Genomic DNA, 20,783 nt, shown 5'->3' on the forward strand with positions numbered 1-20,783 from the left:
AACCTTTCTAACTACGTAGGGGATGATTCTGGTATCCTTTCCAATCCTTCTCTGGGTCTCAGGGTGGAGTTAATTTTTTACAGCTCTGAGAATCTGAATCATGGAATATCAGCCATGACTGCAGGTGCCAAGGCAGTCAATCCTTTGAGTGAAGAACAAAACAAGAATTACCAAAAGTCCCATCAGGGCTCTAGGAGAAACAATCAACACCCAACTTATATGCAAATAATTTTCACTGGGACAATGCTCTAAAAACGGCAAGCACCTTGAGGAAAGGGACTATGTCTTAATGCCTCTATGGGTCTGACACAGAAGAGGTAAGCAGTAGCTGTTCAATTAACTTAATTCCTAATCGATGATATTCTCTGGGGATGTAACAGTCCCCATTTAAGTTTACCATCATACAGTAAAAAAAAAAAAGACTGCATCTCCACTTTATTGGAGAAGGAAATGGCAACCCACTCCAGTACTCTTGCCTGGAAAATTCCATGGATGGAGGAGGCTGGTAGGCTACAGTCTATGGGGTCGCAAAGAGTCTGACACAATTGAGCGACTTCACTTTCTTTCTTTCTATAGTTCTTTTGGAGAAGGAAATGGCAACCCACTCTAGTGTTCTTGCCTGGAGAATCCCATGGACGGAGGGGCCTGGTGGGCTACAGTCTATGGGGTTGCAAAGAGTTGGACTTAACTAAGCAACACACACACACACTCCATTTTATATCTATTTTAAATGGAAAAATTTTCACAAGTTGGGACACCTTCACTTCCATCTTTACTAAAATAATCCAACTTTTCTTTGATGATTTGTAATCACCAAATTGACTGTTTTTTTAATGAGCCCCGTTACAATGTAGGAGGATGATTGAAAGGTTTCAGACTGTTTATGCAATAAATAGCCACAGGCAGCTGCTCTTTTTGGGTTTTATGTCTACATTTGATGATTTCTATCTCCCTTTCACAACATGACTTGCAGCTACTACTTCCTGATGCTCTCTTCTTTCCTTACTCAAGCATCCTGGGGACCCCAACCCCCAGAAACTGAAAGGAACATCTTACCTTCATTTTGCAAGAGGTAGTGGAATTGTCCAAAAGATACAATAACTAAGGCCATCTGTATGGGTCAGAGTAGGCTTATACCCTATCACAGCTAGTTGCGCTTTTGCGGCAAAGTGGCCTTAGACAGCAGGAGGCCAACAGAACACAATGGTTAACTTAGCAGAGACATTCTCCCTGAAGAACATGATGGTTTTTTTGGTTTTTTGTGGAATTTGTGTGTGTGTGTGTGTGCGTGTGTGTGTGGATTTTTGTTGTTGCTGTTTCCTTTTTTTTCGAAGGTACTGAATTGAATTATTTCCTTACACTTGAGAGAGACAGATCAGACAAGCATTTTTTCCCCCAGTACAGCCAGTATTCACCTTTCCTACACTGTCATATTAACACTGCCATGTTGCAGCTTGATAGGATGGCCGTAGATCAACACTCTGTGTACCTCTATCATCAACATCAACAAACAAAAAACATCAACAGTTTTTTAAAAGAAACAGAGTGCTATCTTTAGCCTCTGGATGTGGAAAGAACTAGGATTGTTTTCACCCAGAAAACTATACATAGTAAGTAAAGACATCCATTTTCCAGAAACTTTTCTGATGCTCCTACTAAGCACCAAGTGCAGCATTGTCTACAAAGATGCTGCCATCAGAGGAACCAAAATTTATGCAGAGCTGTTAAGTGTTGCGCTTCTAGATGCCAAGGGGATGTGATTAAAAAAAAAAAAAAAATCCATTCGGCTTGAATTATGCCGGCTCTTCCTTCTTTCCTATTCCACACTCTGTGGCATAATGAAGGTGATTCTTCTTCCTGAGGTTAAAGAGAATAACTGAGCAGGGGGTTAGGAGGAGACCTCATAGAAGGAAAATTCAGAAAGAACAGACAACAGAGAAAGCACTGGAGCAGGACTGGAAGCAAGGCAGCACGCAGATCCTCAGAAAGAGGCCAGCATTTGAAGATAAGGGAAGGTAGGGTTGAGGAGCTCAGAGACAGGCAGCAAGAAGACAAACTATCCTTCTGTACAATTTGAATCACTTCTATAGAGGATTAGCTGGCTGGACTTATTTTCAAGCTTAATCACGTTCACCTTTGCTGTCTGACTTCATTTGGCGTGCAGAAAGCTGGGTAAGGAAAGCACAGGGTACGCAACAGTCACCCTAAAGGGACAATACGTTCTCTGCAGGCAGGAACAATGTCATATTTATTTTTTACACCCTCTAAACATCTGGCATAGGACTTTCTTTGCCCTGATAGATGCTTACTAAGTATTTTCTGTTTTATTTTTTCAGTTACATCTATATGCATCTAAATATATGAGCAATATTGAAAAATATGTATACCATTTCACAATATTCAAAGAGCTCTCCCATTCATTAGCTTGTTATTGTTAGCTGATACTTTACAGATGAGGAAACAGAGGCACTGAGAGGTTAGATAGATAGTCCAAGCTCATTATTAAGTTAGGGAGGCAAGATTCTAGCCACAGATTTTGATGCAGTGATTCTCACAATTAAATTTCCATAAGAATCACCTAGGAAAGGTGTTAAAGCACACATTCCAAGCCTTCTATTTAGATACTTACTGTATATCTGGCTTAGAATCTTAAATTTGTGTTTTAGTACATTCCCCATAGTCATGTATAGATGTGAGAGTCAGACCATAAAGAAGGCTAGGGGCCAAATAGTTGAAGCTTTTGAACTGTGGTGGTGGAGAAGACTCTTGAGAGTCCCTTGGACCGCAAGGAGATCAAACCAGTCAATCCTAAAGGAAATCAATCCTGAATATTCATTGGAAGGACTGATGCTGAAGTTGAAACTCCAACACTTTGGCCATCTGATGCAAAGAACCGACTCACTTGAAAAGACCCTGATGCTGGGAAAGACTGAGGGCAGGAGGAGAAGGGAGTGGCAGAGGATGAGATGGTTGGATGGCATCATTGACTCAATGAACATGGGTTTGAGCAAACTGCAGGAGATGGTGAAGGACAGGGAAGCCTGGTGTGCTGCAGTCCATGGGGTTGCAAAGAGTTGGCTATGACTTAACGACTGAACAACAACAACCCAATCATTCAGGTGAAGGTCCATATACACTACCCAGGTGCATCGCTTACAAAGGGATAAGCATAGAACTGGGAGACACTATGGTAACTTGGCCAAGGATGGACTTCTCTACCATTATGTACCAAAGAGAGTCAACATGGAAGGGCAGCTGGAAACTTTCTCAATTTGCTCTCTTCCTCTACAGTCATAGTACTGTTTGGTGAATAAATGAAATGTTTGTTGAATATATGAACCTGTTTCCAGGATCCTGAAGAGTGTGAAAAGAAGTTTTTTTTTAAAACACTTCAGAAACACATAATCTAAAAAAATAGCTCATACTATTGAACAACTTCAGCAAATCCTCTGCAGCACCTGCCAAGGTCATAGTTTCCATCTCACCTTCAATTATTGATAGATAGCCTGATAATTTGAGAAGAGAGAAACAGACTTTTTTCAAGCTTTGGAAAAGGAAAGTCCTTTTAATAAGAGATTCTATCCTGATTACATAGCTCTTATCAGGAAATCCCTTGAAAGCTGAATTCCAGAAGGCAACTATTAAAAATTCCATTGAAAAACTGGAAATTATCTGCTTACGCAGCTTAGAACAGACCAGGAGGAATTATATATTTGGTGCAGAACGGGAACTAAAGACTGTTCTTCTGGCGAGAACTGGAATTAATTTTTGAACTACCTTTGCCTCCACAAGTAAACCTCCTTTCACATTAAACTAGAAAATATTACAGTAAGCACACAAGATGGCAGGAACGCAGCCATTTTTGACTAAGGTAGTCAGTGTACCATTAGTGATACCACCAGTCAAGATCTCCAACAAGAAGAGATCAACCCAGAGATTTTCCTCTGGATTACAGAAGAAAATGAGGCTTGAGCCCAGGACCACTTCAACAGGCAGAACCTGGCTGAAGGACAAGAAAGAGATGTAACAAAGCAGGAGCCCATAGACTCTAGACAAAGGGTTAATCCTATCAACACAAACTCAGTCATGACAGCCCCAGGGCTCTAGAGGGACCAAGGCTAGTGCTCCAAAGGACTCAAGAGTTTTAGCAGGAGATGCCAAGTTCCCTAAAGTGCAAAATTATTCATTCATGATATTGGCACCAAAGATAATGGTGGACTTCTGTCAACAAGACTCTAACTGTCGCTCAGCTCTGGCCATATTACCATTGAATGTGGCCCAAAATATCACCTGATTTAGAACTAATTATGTTTAAACTTCTTAAGCTCACTCTGAATTAAAATGTTTTAAGGATTTCTTCCAAATGCAAGGTGGTGCAGCGGTAAAAATAATTTGCCTGCCAATGCAAGGGACACAGGTTCAATACCCGGGTCAGGAAGATTCCCTGGAATAGGAAATGGCAACCCATTCCAGTATTTTTGCCTGGAAAATTCCATGGACAGAGGAGTCTTGTGAGCTACAGGCAATGGGGTCACAAAGAGTTGGACACAGGGGAGCAATTGAGCACTTTCAAGCACAAGACCAAGCATGGGGAATCAACAAAGATCTGTGTTCCCCCGTCTTCCTGCCTTCTATCACTTCACTGAGTTTTGGACTTTACCTCCCTCCACAAGCACTTTTGACTACATGATGAGTGAACACACTTCCAGGCTCTCCAGTTGACCTTGGAGAGGTACTGTCTCACTGGAGGATGAAATAGACACTGACAGAACAAGTGAAGGCCAAGCAGAGAAAGGACCTTATTACATCCTCTTACCTACCTGGCCTGTCACTCAACCACGGAAACAGGGGAAAGGGGCCCCTCAGGATGTGTGAGTCTGAGAGTCGTGCTGTTCTTGGGGTTTCTGGGTGATCAAAAAGTGATGCGTGATTTGTCTAATGTCTTTACCATGCATTGAAATTAAGCTACAAATTTGGAATTATTATTATCTCTTATTTCTCACTATGAAATAAATAATCTGCTGTTTTAATATCATGCTCAGAAGAAACATTTAAGCCAAATACAGATATCAATTTTATCTAGGATTAATGAAGTGAATATTTTTAAACAGTCCGGTCAGGAAAAATTTTGTCTTTGGGGCACTAAAACAAAGCAGTCAGGTTCTGGGTCTTTTTGCCTGTTGGATCAACAGCTCAGTGAAAGAAAACTCTATATAAATACATACACATTAATATTTTCTTTCTACTGAAATATATATTTATCATGCACGTATTCCTCAGCTTTCATGCATGCTGTCAGACATGGAAAATTAGCTTTTGCATTTACTAACTCCTCCATGGGAAAGAGGTCCCTCATGTGTTAAACAAAAGGGAGCTTTATTGTTTATGAGTCTGGAAAAATAAATGTTGCCATGGCTTTAAGATCTGGTGATTGGTAATCAGTTTTTATAAATGACCATGAATCACTTTTGTGCTGGCTGGGCTTTGTTTGGAATGTGAGATGGCTGTTCTGTCTTACAAGTAAGGAATTATTAATGTACCCTCCCTGGAGGGTTTCAATTTCACCCGTACAAATAGCTGTATATCTACCAAGTGTATGTTCGGTGTGCCTATCTATGAAATTTAAAATTATATGCTTTGTGTAAAACAGAATATATAATAGACTCTGAAATTGAATAAAACTTATTGGACTCATTTTTTATCCTTTGTGACATTTTTCTAGTAAGAGAGTTCAGACAAAAGGCATTGCCACCAAGGAGCCAGGAATGCAAAGTCCTGTCCAATTTAAATAATCACTCCTTTCTGTCATGTTTTACAAAGAGATGTATTCAAACATGCTCTTTGAGCATTTCTATATTTGCTGCTTAGCTTTTACAAATATGAGCAGGCAAAGACACCCCCATTTCCATTTGTATGTTTATGTTACTTGAAAAAAATATAATCCTCACAATTGTCTCATTATAATAATGAGAGGGTTTTCTTCTCTGATAAATAGGACAGAGGCCTGGCTCACATATTTTGTGCAAAACTTCACATTCCTCTTCTTCTTATCAAATAAGGTAAGAAGCGAAGTCCAAGATAATAAGTTCATGGCAAATCTGATCATGCCACCTGCCTTGTTAAAACCCTTTGTTGGTTACCCATAGTCATATGGTTCAAAGTTCTTAGTACGGCTAATAAAGGCTTCTCGTGACTTACCTGATGATTACCTCTCCAGCTTCATCTCCCGACTTCCTTTTGCCAAATCCTTTTCTGATTCTCTAGGCATCTATCTGAACTCCTTTCAATTCTGGGAATGCAGAATTCTCAGTATTTATCTTCCTCTCTCTCTCCCCCTCTTCCTGGCTTAGAGTTTACCCCCGCCCCCTGCCTCTCTCTCTGTGCCTCTCTCTCTTATCTAAGATTACATAAACTGGTGAACAGTGGTGCTGGCTGAAGACTCCGTAGGTAGAAAAGGTATACCTGAACAAGTTACACGTGCCTATTCCTGGAAAAGCCTCTTAAAATGAAAGGCACCCAATGCTGTCATATTGCCATCAAATGACCACTTGATATTTTCAAGGAACAATGTTCATCTGGATGGTCAGCACTGGTCTCTGTTGCTGGCAGGATGGACAGCTGGAAGCACAATAGACAGATCAGTCTTGGGAAGTCAGAACCTATGCTACTGAACCCATGCATATCCTCCTTCTTGGCCACAGCCACTACTCTTCATGTGTCCATCATGCCATTATCAAGATGGCTGATGACAGAAGCCAGCTGCCGTCAACTGGCTGAGTGATTCTGCCCACTTGGTTGTTTTGTGTCTCTTCTGTGCTGGATGCTCTCTTGCGGGTATTAATGTGCACTAAACAAACTTCACACAATTCCAAATGGGAATTTCATGACAATTCCCATTGGACCATCTATATATCATTAACCGAGAATTCTTTGGTCCCAACCTTTCCATCTGTTTCTATTCACCCCTGTCCGATTATAGAAAGTTCGTTATAAAATAGTAAGAAAAATATTTAAAAATGTATTCTATAAGAAGTGAAAGATGTTCAATTAAACAACCAATTATCACTAGAATAATCAACTTTCCCAACAGTATCAAAAATTAGCTGATTCAAAATTTGAAAAATATAAGTACTTTTCATTAGCTTTAGACAGGCCACACAGTATCAAGAGACATAGCCCAATTAATACTTTCATATATTTTGTCTCAATTTTCTTTTCAATTTGTAAACACATATCAATTTGCAACCTAAAATATCAGACTCATGGCATAGATATTTTTAAATGTTTTACACCTCTCAAATGAAATGTTTATTGAGACATGAAGAATTAGTTTCTAAGACAATGAGTAGTGCTTCAACTATGTTAAGTCAGAACTGGATTTACTGGAATTTTAAAACAAGACACTGATATTTCCCTGAAGATTTATTCCACTGTATGACACATATTGGAGATATTTGTGTTTAGTTTTCTGGAACACACTTCAGGAAAATTACTACTAATATAGCTGTTAAAAGTATGCAGCACACACACACACACACACAATAAAAAATCAATGCCCGTTTATTAAACTTTTAAAGAAAATAGAAGACGATAAATTTAGTGATCTTATGCTCATTGGTTGAGTCATGGAAAAATTCTACAAAGATTTCAAGAATTACAAATGCCAATACTAATAAAGCTAAACTCCTTGAGAGAAAAGAAATGCATGCCAAATATCCAATAATCAATGGCAAAAAGTAGCAGTGCACTTCACTTTCTCAATGATATTTACTCCATAGGAATCAAGTGACTTTAAAGGGCCGAAGCAGTTGGTGACCTATCTGAACTTGTATGCAAATTTATGTTGCAATTGAACATTTTTGTAATACAAATCAATAAAAATGATTTTACATATTTTTCTAATATGAAATTTTTCATTGTAATTGACAGTTATCTAAATTGTTTGCAAAACTATAAAAAAACTCCTAAGAACACTTTCTGATATTAATAAATTTAGAGTTGATTTTCAATTTATGTACTATCTTTTTGAATTAAGTTTTAATAATAATGAGTTGACAGAATAATTTACTTCATCTTAACAATCATATTTGGGCTTCCCAGGTGGTGCAAATGGTAAAGAACCTGCCTGCCAAGGCAGGGGACGTAAGAGATGCAGGTTCAATCCCTGGGTCAGGAAGATCCCCTGGAGAAGGGCATAGCAACTCACTCCGGTATTCTTGCCTGGAGAATCCCTTGGACAGTGGAGTCGGGTGGGCTACAGTCCATGGGGTCGCACAGAGTCAGACACAACTAAAGCAACTTAGCCTGCACAACAATCATATTTATGAAACTGATACACATTTGCTTTAAAGTCAACCCAATTCTTTAAAAACAATAAACCAGTCTTATCAGTGTGGATATATATATTAAAGGCAAATTATTCCTTTTGATGGTTGATTAAGTTGGAGAACTTTTAAGTATGTTTGGAACAACTTAGAGAATCTATGTTTTCAACTGCAAATTTTATGAGATAAGTATATCCCATAAAACATAACATCTGCCATGAGATATGCTTTATGTACAAAACACATCAGAAGTACAAAAATCTTCTTACAAATAAATCTCACCAAATTTTCATATTCATGCACTGAGATTGGGTCAAATAAAACTACTATTAAAACTAATTCACCTGTTTCCTTTCACCTTTTAATGTGACTCTTTGAAAATGTAAATTATTTGTGTGACTCACATTTTATATTGGACAGCATTGTCTAGAGCTCCTCAGCCCACATTGTGATAAAGATCAGGAAAGTTGGCATGACCCTGAAAAATATTATAAATGCATGCAGTTATCCATTACACATCATGCAAATGTGAGCTATTTCTGAACCCTGTAATAGGGATACAAGAGAGTCTGTCACCAAATCAATAGCTCCACACCATTTACCTAAGTCTATATTAATCTGCTCTAGCAAAGAGAACACATCTGGCAAGGCAGCTGTGATTGTGGCTATGCTTTGCTGAGCTTGAAGTAATCTACCATCATTCTCCAAGCTCCATACAGTTTTTACAACTAGACTCATGAATTAAATGGAAATACGATAAGGACCACCACCTGCATCCCTTAGAAGCTCTAAGTAGAATGCAAATCTCAACCATTCCCTCTAGAATTAAATATGGAGCTTGATTCACTATCTTGACTGCAGGGGTGTAGAGGGCTAAGGGGTAGGTCAGAGGTTTTCTCTATGGTAGCTTTGACCCCAATATGTTAGCAGTACCAACTGCCAACTATGTCAAAACAATTGTCTATTTGAAGATGGGAAAATGAACACCAGAGGACACCACATGCCCCTATTCTAACAGAGGACCATATGATTTAGGTCTCTGGGAATCAATAAGAACTCAAATCCTGTACAGACCAGTCCTTTGAAAGTCTTGGTATTCCTCCTTCCCCATAGTTACACATGTAAATGACCTTAGATCTCTTTAGAGGAAGATTGGGGAAATAAGTTACTGAGCATGTATGCCATGATGCTACATGGTCCTTCTTCCTAGAGACTTAGCCACCTCTTCATGCAATCACCTTGGTTCTGAGTGCACTTTAACATAGTAGACCTGCCATGTTTGGGCATTTAGCTCAGCTATTAGTTTTGAAAATACGAGTTTCTTTACATGCAACCAAAGATGCCCTCGAGCTTTCCTATTTGGCTTTATATTGCCTTTACTTATCTTTAGCTGATCATTATCTTTCTATAAAGCATCAGTGGCATTTGACAATAGCCATCTAATCCTATTACCCTAACAGAGAATATTTATACATCTCATTGGAGAAGGGCATGGCAACCCACTCCAGTATTCTTGCCTGGAGAATCTCATAGACAGAGGAGCCTGGCAGGCTACAGTCCATAGGGTTGCAGAGTTAGACACGACAGAAGCAACTTAGCATGCACACACGCATGCTTTCATCTCATATGCTGATCTCAAGAGACCCTGTTAAATCCTGCATGCTAGCATATTCCCTTCTACCAGTTCATCATCTCATTTCACCACTAGTGAAAATGTTAACAGGTTGGAGGGATACCTTTGGCCAAGGGCTCTCTGTGCACCAATGATTGGGTCTTTATTGCAGCCTGGTGGCTTGTGGTGGAAAACCTCATCTTAGCACCTGCTTTCCTGGACCACTCCCAGTATCAGTCTTCACAGGCTGTATTCTTTGGAGCAGATGTCAAAATGGAGAGATGGTGTTTTGGATGGAAATTGTTGCTTCCTAGAGGAGGTGAAAATGGAGCTGCCCCTTAGAATGTAGGATTGAGACAGTAGAGAGAGAGAGATACAGAGACTATTCCATGGGTTTTGTTTTTGTTTTTGTTTCTTTTTTAAAGGAATAGGGACAAAATCAGTGCTTTGAGAAGACTGGCATTTGAGATCAGGATAGACTTGAGACTGAGGAAAAGTAATCAGAGACTGGTCACATGACAGTGAAATCAAAAGAGGAGTGAAAAGGATAAAACAACAAAGAATTGCAAGGAAAGAACTGATGTGATCTAGAAACAATCTTAATGAGAAAGAGAAAGATTTGGGACCTGGATGTTTAGGATGATAATAGCACCCTTGAAAGAGAATGAGACTTTGGGAAGACAGGTAATGCGTTGAGGTTCCAAATGAGTTTGCTGAGATGGCAAAAGCTGTACATTTCAGGAAAGGTGTTCTATAGGTTTGTCTCTCATAGTAAGAGTCTAGATTATGGGTCAGAAAAAAGAATGTGTTATATCAGTTTGGAAACAGACATTGAAAGCCTGAAAGACAAAACTTAGAAAGAGCTTACAAGCTTGAGAGTTGAGGTTTGGGGGACACTCACTGAGGGACCAGAGGAGGAAAACAGGAGCCATCGATACAGGGAGAACCTATACAGCGCCTGGCAAGTGCCTTGGGAGAAGGATTTCACACAGGCAGCTCATCAGTGAGGCAAACCTACTACAACTCCCATGAGCCAGTTTGCACAAGTACTACACTGATACTTAATTTTTCTCAATTAATTTTTTAATGTTTTTTCATTCATTATTTATGATAAATGTTGCCAGATATTTGATTCTGTCTTCCCTCAAGGTTAGAGTTTATTCCTTTAAATACATGAAAAGAGAAAACATGTCTTTGCTGAGGAAATCTTGGAAAAAGATTTGGAGATAAAAATATTTTCCAGGTGAGTCTTCCTGGCTACTACAACACAGGATCTAGACACAGCATCATTATACCCCAATTTGAGGGGTCAATAATACAGCCGACAGCTTGTGCCCAGGACACAGATCCACAGAGATGCTCAATGGGTTTGCATTCTTGATCTTTGAGAAGGCCAACCCAGCACCACAAAGAGATGGCTCCAGTTCTAAATATACAAAATCTACTTAGGGAAACTGGTAGCCTCTTATTTTAACATTTAATAAAAGTACGCACAGCTAATCCTCTCCAAAAGCTTGAGCAACGCTCTCCTTCTAGCAGTTTTAGAAACCTTACAGCCATCAAAACCCACATATCTCAAATCTACCAGTCTCCCCCTTTAGTTACCCAGTCTCCCCCTTTCTTTCCTAACTCTGTGTTCTCCAGAACCTCAATCCAGGTCCACAAGATCTAGGCCTCTTCAACAACAGCCCCTTTCACCTTCCTGCCTTATGTAAAATGTGGCTTTTTCTTGAGGAATCACTTCTGCTTCCCTCCCATTTTGAAACAAATCATTCTTGCACATCCTTTGCCAGCTATTCAATTCTATTTCTGGACCATTTCTCCACTGTTTTCTTGAAGAAACCCACTGCTCCTTCTAGATCTGTGGCATTCTGTCTCTGGGTCCTTTTCTATCCCTCATCCATCATCATCTATCCATCCCCATATCATATCTTAGTCCATAGACACTAGCAGTTGGTCCACAGTTCCCTTCTCTATCCAGGCATTTCCCAGGCCCAGGTGGATGGACTTCCAACCGTGCACTCACTCAGTGCATGTCCCCTCCACTGGGCTCCTTCCCCATTTCTCTTCCCCATCTCCATCATAGGCAGTTTATGATTGCCAGGAACCCACTCCACTTAAAAAATCAGAAATATGTTCGATACTGCCCTCTGAGCCCAACACTCCCTTGCAGCGATCCCTCCAACACCTCCCACAGCCAATCTTCAATCCCAGGGAGCTTTTCAGTGTTTTCCCACCAGCACATCTTACTCTCTATGGCCTTTCATCTTCAGTTAATTCCTTGTAGAGTTTAAATTCCAAGGTCTCATTTAGTTCCTTTCTTAACAATGTCCTTGACTGTCTTGCCAAAAATATTATAATCTGGGCTACCATCACCTCTTTTCTAAACTACTAAAACAGCCAATTTATCCCATAGCTTCTCCAGTCACTCTCTCACTTCAGTTCAGTTCAGATGTTCAGTCATATCCAACTCTTTGCGACCCCATGAATCGCAGCACTCCAGGCCTCCCTGTCCATCACCATCTCCTGGAGTTTACCCAAACTCATGTCCATCAAGTCGGTGATGACATCAAGCCATGTTATCCTCTGTCATCCCCTTCTCCTCCTGCCCCTAATCCTTCCCAGAATCAGGGTCTTTTCCAATGAGTCAACTCTTCGCATGAGGTGGCCAAAGTATTGGAGTTTCAGCTTCAGCATCAGTCCTTCCAATGAACACCCAGGACTGATCTCCTTTAGGATGGACTGGTTTGATCTCCTTGCCGTTCAAGGGACTCTCAAGAGTCTTCTCCAACACCACAGTTCAAAAGCATCAATTCTTCAGCGCTCAGCTTTCTTCTCAGTCCAACCCTCACATCCATACATGACCACTGGAAAAACCATAGCCTTGACTAGATGGACATTTGCTGGCAAAATAATGTCTCTGCTTTTGAATATGCTATCTAGGTTGGTCAGAACTTTCCTTCCAAGGAGTAAGCATCTTTTAATTTCATGGCTGCAGTCATCATCTGCAGTGATTTTGGAGCCAAGCAAAATAAAGTCTGACACTGTTTCCACTGTTTCCCCATCTATTTCCCATGAAGTGATGGGACTGGATGCCATGATCTTCGTCTTCTGAATGTTGAGCTTTAAGACAACTTTCTCACTCTCCTCTTTCACTTTCATCAAGAGGCTTTTTAGTTCCTCTTCACTTTCTGCCATAAGGGTGGTGTCATCTGCATATCTGAGGTTATTGATATTTCTCCTGGAAATCTTGATTCCAGCTTGTGCTTCTTCCAGCCCAGCGTTTCTCATGATGTACTCTGCATATAAGTTAAATAAGCACGGTGACAGTATACAGCCTTGATGTACTTCTTTTCCTATTTGAAACCATTCTGTTGTTCCATGTCCAGTTCTAAGTGTTGCTTCCTGACCTGCATATAGGTTTCTCAAGAGGCAGGTCAGGTGATCTGGTATTCCCATCTCTTGAAGAATTTTCCAGTTTATTGTGATCCACACAGTCAAAGGCTTTGGCATAGTCAATAAAGCAGAAATAGTCACTCTCTAGATCTTTCTTAACTGCAAATCTGATCACCACACCTCCCTGCTTTCAATACATCAGCAGTTCCCCTATCCTGAGCTTGCTTACAAGGGTCTGCTTAATGGAGCCATGACTTTCATCTCAAAAGTCCTCTCCTCTAACTCCCCTTGACTAATTTCTGCTCCCATCCAACTGCCATACTCAAGGACTTTCAGTTCTGGCATGCATCTCCTCCTCCCCTATTCCTTTACCCCTCCCATCTTTTCTTCTCTCCTCCCCTCTCCTCTCCTTCCCTCCCTTTTCTTCTCATTCCTTATGTTCCCTCTCCTCCCTTCCTCTTCCCTCTCTTTTCTCCTCCCTAACTCATCACTTTCTGCAACATGGCCCCTCTTCCTGGAATAGTTTATTCCATCCTTGAGCCTATTGATGCTTCAGGTACAGACTCCTCCAGAAAGGCTTTCCTGGCCCCTAGTTATAATAAGATAACTGGTTTTCACAAACACTACTTTAGGTTATAACAGGTCTTGTTAGCTGAATCAGAATTTCAACTTCTTAGCAGTGCTGTCTCCACATAATGCTCTCCCAACGCTCCCTTTGTTCTTGTCGTCTGTGCTCTTCATTCCTGACCCTAACACCCAGACGCCTTCACGGCTCAGAGCAAACCACCTCTCTCACTTCCTCCTTCTCTTGTAAACTGAATTGTTCATATTTTCATGAGCTCACGCCTCCTCTTTAGCCACAACACACTCCTGGACATTCCTCAGTACACCAAGCTCTTTGATACCTTCATGTCTGCACATTTTTTTGCTTTCTGCTTAAAAGGATCCTGCCCTCTTCTCTTTGCCTGGAGACTTCCAACTCAGCTTGAAGACTTAGCTCAGATGTCAGGTCTTACATGAGTCTCATTCTCTCCCCTGTGCTCCCTCAATATTCTGCCTAAAATTCTCTCAGAGCACAGGGTACTGTAATTCCAGGTTTATATGTGTGTTTCTCAATGAAACAATAGTCTTTAAGGTGGGAAAACATCTATTCAATTTTTATCCATTAGGTCTTGAGCATAGAGAAAAAGAGAAAAGGTTTTAATCATTATACCAGTGTGGTATGGTTCAAAAATGTTTTCTCAAGTCCCACAATTTTCATTATTTCCCCAAATTCAGCTGAGCTTTCAAACAATCACAATTGTCAGTGAATTACACATTAAAATGTATGTGCCAAATATTTTGCTTCTAACTAGTCAGTATTTATAGACAAAACAGTCTAAACTGCATTGCTTGTATTTTCATAAGGCCACAAGAATTTGCTAAAGGCAAAGCTGGTTGTTTTGACCATGCATTTCCATATTTCACAGGAAGATGATGATACAATACCACCCTGCAATAAACCTCAAGCCTAAGCAAGAATTTATTAGAATGAAATTGTTGTTTTGAATGTTTATTATTTCTTCTCATCTTACCAAATCTAGTATCATCTGAATGAAAAGTATGAAAAGGAAAAAGAAAGCACAAAAAATTATTTGGCTTTTACTCTAGAATTTGATTAATGACTCTAACTTTCTTGGAAATGGTGTTATTTCACTAAAATATTAAAGCCTTTGCATTATTATTTACTGAGGCTCAAAACAACACATTTCTAACTTGTATCTGCTTCCTATCTGTCATTTGGAGTGAAATTAGTTCACTGAATCACATATCATTCTAGGTAGTAGCCAAATACACATTCTCAGTGGATCTAATTTGATCCCAGCCCTCTAACTTACAGAGCCTAAAATACTGCGGGGAGTCAAGGGGAAAGGTATGAGTACCATTGGAGAACCCTGCATTACTTTTGCTGGAATTCATCAGAAAGTCAAAGGCAATAAAGTATTTCTTTTAATCAATGAGTCTTTGTTGGACGCTTATTAGGTAGGAGAAATGTATGTAAGCTTTAGGGGTACAACAAAAAAGAAGGGACACCCCCATCACTGTCCTCACAGAGCTGCCAGTCTAGCAGGGGTGACAGACAAGTAAATAAGAACCTGCAATGCAGTAGGACAAGTGCTACTATAAGGGAAGTATTGTGTGTCATAGGGTGACACGTAGTAGGGTATCAGGCATCTGAACATTTCCTGGCCCTCAAACCACTAGATGCTAATAGTATGTTAAATGTACTTTAGGAGTAGAAGGGAAGAATTAGGTTTTCAGAAATCCATCATAGGTGTTCAAAATGTTTATTGAATATTTGTTGTTGTTCAGTCACTAAGTTATGTCTGACTTTGTGTGACCCCATGCACTGCAGCAAGCCAGGCTTCCCTATTCTCCACTATCTCCTGGAGTTTGCTCAGATTCATGGCCACTGAGTTGGTATATCACCCTCTTCTGCCTTTGCCTTCAATCTTTCCCAGCATCAGGGTCTTTTCCAATGAGTCAAGTAAATAAATGCAGAGGCTTTCAGTCAAACAAAGGCAGTGTCCTTGGGTCACAGTGGCAATGCCTGGAGTTGGGACCAGTACTGTATAATGGCTTGGTCCAGAACACAGCAGTGCAGTGAATAGTGAGCTCTTGGGGAGGGTTGAGAACTCCACATCACCTGCTTAGGGTGAAAGATCTCGCTAGCACAGCTACAAATGGAAAGTCAGTGTCCCATCTTTATCCTTCCCTAGAGGTAAGAGTCTACAGAGCTGACCCCTCAAGTTCCCCTAGAGTTCAACAACTCGGGGGGAAACAGCCAGCTGCATTCACAAACAGATTATCCCAAGCAGCCCAAAGGTGTTTTTCCTACATTTTACTGGATTTACACTCATTTTGATTTCCCCAAAACAAAGATGACTTGGAATCCTAAAAAGAGATCCATTTTCAGAGCAAATATCTGAAAAACCTGTCAGGAGTACAATCCATTTTAGAATCTCCAAAGCACTAAGGCCTCAGTATATCGCTGTTCTACAGTGGATTTGAGATTTGTAGTTTCTAGACTCTACTTGGCAAAAGGATCTGTGTCTCTGCCAGATCATTTAGCAAGTGTTCACAGCACTTCAATCTGTCATGGGTTGTGTTTAATAAGGCGTGTGTGTCCACAGCTACCCTCTCCAGGCTGACTGGAGCTTGTCACCTGCTAGGTGGTTGCCATCACTCTTTTCCAATGAGACAGAAATGTGTGTATAATGAAAGGGTAGACAAGGGAAGCATTCTGCCTCACTGGTGAGTTCCTACTTTTTGGGGGGGGATTCCAAAGAGGACAATCCACAAACTTGGTTGAATGTATAGAAAAATGGACCATACTCCCAGTGCTCTGAGAATTTTTCCCTATCTTCAAGTCCAGTGAAAATTAAAGAGCCAAAACTTCAGAGGTGTTCAAGAGACCATTTGGTTCAATCCAAAGCATCCAGACAAATAAAAGTTTATTTCATCTTTGTATGTGTGGTGTAGATACAGGATAGGGGTACTGCTTGGAGTCAGACAGCAAATCAACAAAGTGTTTGAGTCTAGAAACCAAGCCTGCAAATGGCCTTAGCCAGAGCTCTCCAACTCTTTCAACTAAATCTCTTTCATTACAGACAAGGGTATACACATACTCCAAGAGAAAAGGTTAGAACCCATACAGGTGACTTCAAGCATGGAATTTCCTTGAACTTACATATTGGAACTTTTTCAAAAAATTTTGTGAATTTTGTATTCTACTCATGAAGTGTCTGTTTGAATTAATATAAAATCACTTTTGCTTCAAAAAGGTGCCACATATGTTCCATTATCTTTGCATATCCCCAGGGTTAAGGGAACCCAAGTTCAAGAAACATGTCCTGCTTCATGAAAATACAGCTGTTGGTTCTCTGGCTTCCTTTATTCCATCCCAGCAGTCTTGTTATACAAATGCCATTTTTCCACCCATGCCATCTAGATCCATCTTATGAGAGGTATTCATGGTAGGACAAGACAAGGAAAATAATCCCCTCTTTTCACATAATTTCTGCTTTTTAAGCTTAGTCCTCCAACCTGTAAAATTTCCTAGGCCTAGGCCATAACACCTCTGACTTGCAAATGAGGATATAGCAAGAGTCATTATTCCTTGCAAAATCTATCCAAACAAATACTGGCTCCTCACCTTCCAAACTGGAACATAAGAAGTACAGGAGCAAGGAAAGCTTGTGGTAACACTAAATTGTTGTTGTTGCTTAGTTGCTCAGTCAGGTCCGACTCTTTGTGACCCCATGGACTACAGCACGAGAGGCTTCCCTGTCCTACATCATCTTTCAGAGCTTGCTCAAACTCATGTCCATGGAGTCGTGATGCCATCCAATCATCTCATCCTCTATCATCCCCTTTTCCCCCTGCCTTCAATTTTTCCCAGCATCAGGGTCTTTTCAAATGAGTCAACTCTTGACATCAGGCAAAGTATTAGAGCTTCAGTTTCAGCATCAGCCCTTCCAGTGAATATTCAGGATTGACTTCCTTTAGGATTGACTGATTTGATCTCCTTGCTGCCCAAGGACTCTCAAGAGTCTTTTTCAATACCACAGTACAAAAGCATCAGCACTTCAGTGCTCAGCCTTCTCTACAGTTCATCTCTCACATCCAAACATGACTCTTGGGAAAACCATAGCTTTCACTACATGGACCTTTGTCGGCAAAGTAACATCTCTGCTTTTTAATACGCTGTCTAGGTTGGTCATAGCTTTTCTTCCAAGGAGCAATCATCTTTTAATTTCATGGCTGCAGTCACTACCTACAGTGATTTTGGAGCCCAAGAAAGTAAAGTCTGTTTCTGTTTCCATTGTTTCCTCATCTAATTGCCATGAAGTGATAGGATCAGATGTCACAATCTTAGTTTTTTGAGGGTTTTTTGAATGGTAACTCTATGAGTTGGTGAGAAACACAGCAACAAGAGGTTATTAGGGATCCTGGTTCTATTTTCTAGCTATGAGTCTATTCTCCTGGAAAAAGTAATACTATATAGTAGAAACCAAATTCCTTCTTCAAATATCAATTCATCTGTTTTTTAAAAGGGCTTCACTGATGACTCAGCAGGTAAGGAACCTGTCTGCAATGCAGGAGACAGAGGAGATGCAGGTTCAATTCCTGGGTCATAAAGATCCCCTGGAGGAGGAAATGGCAACCCACTTCAGTATTCTTGCCTGAAAAACCCCATGAACAGAGGAGCCTGGTGGGCTATGGTCCATGGAGTTGCAAAGAGTTGGACACAACTGAGAACAGCACTCAAATTTATTTTCAATACAAATTATACCCAGATATCTAGAAGAAGAACTACTTAGATGCAAAATATTGGACAGAAAATAAATGCATACTGTAAAGTTTAGCCATGAATGCCACCTGCATACCTTAGGTTCAACCCCAAGAATTGTTTTTGAATGCTATGGTATTTACAGACACCACATACCCACCCCTGTAAAATTAGGGATTCTTCCTGCCCTGGAGCATTCCAGGACACAGCACCTGTGATGGTAAATTTTATGTGTATTTTACGTGTCAAGTTGACTGAGTCAGAGGGTCCCCAGATATTTGGTTAACAATTATTTCTAGGTATGTCTATGAGGGTGATTCTGGAGGAGATTAACATTTGAATCAGTAGACTGAATGAAGCAGATTGCCCTTCCCAAAGTGGTGGACTTCGTCTAAACAGCTGAAGGCCAGAATACAATAAGTAAGAAAGAATTCTCTCTCTGTCCATCTGTCTTCAAGCTGGGACATCAGTCTCCTCCTGCCTTCAAACTCCAACTCAGACTTGGGCTAGAATTGATGCCATTGGCTCTCCTAGATCTCCAGCCTGCCAACTGAAGGTCTTGGGACTTTTCAGGCTCCATAATCATGTTAGCCAATTCAATACATACATAATAAATATAAGTATTTAATATATACAATCCTTTATATATGTGTATATATATACACATATATAAGTGTGTGTTTGTGTGTGTGTATATACATATTATATATTCCAGAGAAGTAAATGGCAACCCACTCCAGTATTCTTGCCTAGAAAATTCCACACACAGAGGAGCATGGTGGGCTACAGTCCATGTGATCACAAAAGTTGGACATGACTGAGCAACTGAGCACACACTATATATTCCACATAGTTTCTCGATATACACACACATATGTATATACATATATACACATGTACAATGAGATACAGATATAGATACAGATGAAGATGTAGATCATTGGTTCTGTTTCTCTAGAAAACTCTGAGTAACAGAGCTCCCCACTGCCACCACTAGATCTGGATCTGCCCAGATGACTTGTGGTTACTGATTACATCACTGTCATTTTCTCACTTATAATTAGTAAATGTCTTTTTTTCTCTCATTTTGAAATGTTTCCTTTAAAATGGCAGCATTTTCTTGGTCTGTGCTATTTTATGGCTGGTGAGTAACTGAGTTTTATGGCATGTCTATTACAAATAGACTTGGATCTCACAGAGGAATTTCTGTGTGTTTCTTAAGTTGAATAAAATATTATGCATATGCTTTTTTATGTTTTTGGCAAGAGTTCCATCACACTGGCTTGGTGCAGTTTATGCATTTCTTATTTTCTCTTTTAATATAGGTTTTACTCCTTGGGATTTCTATTAGTAATGCTGGAGGACTTGGAAAGGCTTTTAGAAGTAAAAGTTGTTATTGAAAGCCTTTCACAATGCATAATTAAAAGGATGGCAGTGAAGGATGATACAGTACCTTTAGTAGATGAGGCCAGTTACAGTGGCAACTTTAAGGAAAAGACCCGGCATTCTCACCCTTGCACTGGAACTCTAGAAGGTCAGCCAGTTACCCATCACTCCACAGTTATCCCTTCCCAGAAGGCCACAGGATCTAATACAGAAGGCAATGACTATTGGGCTCTGTCTCTAACGGGACCCATTCCAACACTGAGAACGAAAGGACGCCCCCAGGCAACTTGGGGACTCAGCAAAGCTCCGCACGATGGAGCCGCCACTGTCACCAGGCCTACCCTGTGAGCAGCAGCTCTGATTGCAGAGGAGCAGGGCTTTGTCTAGGATTCCTGACGCCAGTCTGCCTGCCCTTCACCCCATCTAGGAGAGCCTGCTGCTTCTACAAGCGCAGCACGCACTCTGCTGGTGTTGTAGCTGCTGTGTACCCCTACAAGCTAATGCAGCAGACTCGGCCAGGTTCCAAAACAGAAGCTCCTTCTTTTTTCACATTCCTTACCAAAACCCCAGCAGGAACATATCCCTTGAAAAAATCCTTCACCTTCTGGCCCATATCGTCTATGACTATGAAAACTTTTATTGTAGTTCTGCTGAGAGGGCTCCCCTGGACACCAAGCTCTGAGCCTATGTCAGACTCCATACTTATTAAGTACCTACAGCATGGGGCCCTACT

Source organism: Bubalus bubalis, chromosome 12 (assembly GCF_019923935.1).
Source record: "Bubalus bubalis isolate 160015118507 breed Murrah chromosome 12, NDDB_SH_1, whole genome shotgun sequence".
Lineage (NCBI taxonomy): Eukaryota > Metazoa > Chordata > Mammalia > Artiodactyla > Bovidae > Bubalus > Bubalus bubalis.